This window comes from Sinocyclocheilus rhinocerous, unplaced genomic scaffold, assembly GCF_001515625.1.
Source record: "Sinocyclocheilus rhinocerous isolate Xijiao unplaced genomic scaffold, SAMN03320098_v1.1 scaffold640, whole genome shotgun sequence".
In the NCBI taxonomy this organism is placed as follows: domain Eukaryota; kingdom Metazoa; phylum Chordata; class Actinopteri; order Cypriniformes; family Cyprinidae; genus Sinocyclocheilus; species Sinocyclocheilus rhinocerous.
Window position 1 is genome coordinate 248789 of NW_015666536.1, and position 3399 is coordinate 252187.

Sequence of the window (3399 nt, forward strand, 5' to 3'; positions counted from 1 at the left end):
AATATCGCGTCCATATCGCAGGCTTTGCGATTAGGAAATCGCAACGTCTCAAATCGCGAATTCGATTCGATTTCGATTAATCGCACAGCCCTAGTCTTAAGTGAATGTTAGAGGCAGAGTAAGTGATTTCTGGTAGTCAATGTTGATATTTGAAATCACCAAAACAAACACGCCCCTACCCCAAAAGGGTCTTGCCCCTATTCTGATAGCTCCGCCCCACATATATACGTACGCAACCCAGGCAACGATTGGTTCTGTGAAACAAAGCAAAACCAATGTTACACCTTGTCTACGGACGTGAGCGGCGCGGCGCAACAAATCCCCGACAGAAAGCTGCTGCCGGGTTCTATTTATGACGTGCTGACACACATTTCAAATGGTTTTCAACGGTCGTTTGATCGCGTCCAGTGTAGGCAGACTTTAGCTGTTGTAGACACGGTGTTACTCACCTATTGAGAAGAAACAAAGCAACCTCGGCGTCCGATCGCAGGCCTCCGCTCCTTGAGTTCTCTCCAGCGCTGGAAAGCTGATCCGATATTTACACGGGTCCTACTTCTTGCCTTATCGTTCCGCAGACGTTTTCCTCTTTTGTTTTTTATCCGCCATCTCTATCTTTCTGTCGCTCGGCTCCGCTAATGTCCGTCCCGTGCACTGAACGCGCTCTCCTCCACATCACGAGTAGACCCTTATTGCTGATTGGCTACAAGTTTGTTTCAGTTTTCTAAAGTGTTTTTGAAAAATCACATACCCTGCCTTTAATATAAACATCAGAATTAAATAATATAGGACAATTTTAAAGCTAGACAAGCTTTTTACCACAAACTGAATGTCAATTAAACAGATTTTAAAGAAGAAAGTGCCAAGTGCCCATTAAAAAGTGTCAATTTTTCAAACTCAACAAAACCTTTTACGTTACTCCATGAAAAATAATGTCACGACTGAGTCTGCCGCCACGTTCACATCTTCAATATCAGTTGCCAAAAGAGTCTAAATTATGTCCTTAGTTAAAGATTTTCTTCATATCCTCTGAAAACACCGATCTGTTTAACACTATACCACAAACAATTTGATAAGACCAGTAACATAATGCAGCTGACACCGAAGTCAGTTCCTGGCACTGCTGCTCAAGTCGCGCTGTGATAAATTAATCAAATCGTGAACGACTGCTGAAAGAAACAGGGCTTCTCTTGGCGGTGACAGTGTGCTTTGCTATTGTTGTCAGTATTATGAATGGCCTTCATATGGTCCTGCTGCAGAATGTGTCTCGTGCTCAGCAGAGTCCGTGCAACCTTGAGTCATGAATTGCTTTGGCTCCCACTCAGGAAAACAGGAAGCACCACCTGCTGTTCAAATCTGATGTTAATTTCCCTGAGTAAGACTTCATTGTGGAGGAGAGGCGGTAACAGGCTGTAATAGTGAAAGACAGCATGGGCGTCCTCTCTGTCACTGCTGCTCTGTGTTATATGCACGATTACCAATGCATCAAGATCGCAGACACCGTTTAACAAAGTGTGACTTTTTAAAGAGTTCTAATAGGGTGAAAAGACCATATTTTATGAGTCTCTAAGTGTATTTACAGTGGTTTGTGACCCAAAAATGGGTTGCAGGCCTCTTCTGAAAGGGTTTTGGCTAGTAAAACAGACATATACTGTACACTGTACAAATTGTAGCTTGTTCCTGATTTCACATTACATGCCGAAAATTGTAATTAGTAATGTAATCTATTACATCACACATTTTAGGTAATATAATCGGACTACTTTTTGATTACTTTTGACATAACTCATCACATTGATTTGAATAGGATAATCTTGTAGCGTACTGATATAAAAAAAAAAGAGAGACAGAAAGTATATTCAATATTTTGTTAGGGAGTGGATTAAACATTACATTATGTCAGGGTTTCCTCATGAAGGAACTGCATGCAGAGAGTGTCAGGGTTGGGGATGAAGGGAAGAGGCGAGGACTCAATAGTGCAGAGTAATGGGCTTTTATTAATAAAATAAAACAAAACAAACAACAAAAACTACCCCGTGGGGGAAAAACAGGCTGGCAAGGCAGGATCAGGACACGACATGACACAACAGGATACATTCAATGGTGATACGATGACGAACTGGCCCGGGACTGCAAACACAAGGAGAATAAATGGAGAGCAAATGAGGAGGGTAACGAGGGAACACACGCTCCAACATGAAACAGTACATGCAGACGAGAGCGCACGGCCCGAGCACTCTCGAAGCCGCACGCTCACATGAAAACAACGACAAGACGGGAGTGTCAGGGCTCTGTCACAAAACCATGAATTACACTAGACCGAAGTGACAGAACCCTGACAGAGAGTTTGTTGATAAAGCTAATAATCAATGAAATCATAAAAATGTTAAAAATAAAATACATTAATATTTTTAAAATAAACCGATAAAAAAAAACACTTTAACATAAAAATTAAACACAAGAAGATGTGTCCATTAACCAACATCAGAGAGCTGTGCACATGCAACTGTGTTGTTAAATTATGGACTTAATTATTAATTTATTAACTTAAGATCTCAGGGGATATTCTTTAAGTAAATATATAAATTCAAAGAGGTTCTGCTGATAAAAACGTTTGGGAATTCCTGAATTAAATGCAAATACAAAATGTCAGTTTGTGCATTTAATGTGTTTCAAAGACTAAAGCATTTCAGGCATAGTGATAGGTGGTTAAATGTCTCACCGAGTGATAATTAAAAAGATAATTCAAATGTGTTCATAAAAAAAAAAAACTTGAATATAACTTTCTGATATAATAGTTATACACATTATTTTTCTGTCAACGAAAGAATAAATTAATAATTGAAAATAATTTATGAACAGTGTACTGTCATTGTATGAATAACATGTAAACTATAATCTGACTATGAGCATTTTAAAATGTAATATATAATTTAATTTCAAGTACTTTTCGGAATCTTATTATGTAATCCAGAATACATATATATTTAGTTACTACCCAGCACTCACTGTACACTATTCTATCCTATCCTATCCAAAACTACATTATACTGTTTTAGTAATTGGGTTTGAAATTATTGTGCAGATCAATATAACTTTCATTGCATGCAAGTGTGAATATGAAAATACAATGTCTTGATATTTGTTACTGTTCAGTAAATGCACTCCAAAGCACCCTCATCAAAAATATTACCCCTTGTTAAATGTCTGCAGCAGTCCTTCAAAGCTCATTAATCATTTCATGTGTCGTAGTGTATTTGCCACCATGCTGACATTGCTTTTCTGGGAATACATTACCTTCACCCAAGGGACTTCACCCACAGCTCCTCCCACAGCGCTGCGCTGCGCTGCTTCATGTGAGAGTGAAATTCATTGGCAGGGGTTTCATATTTTATTGCCCAG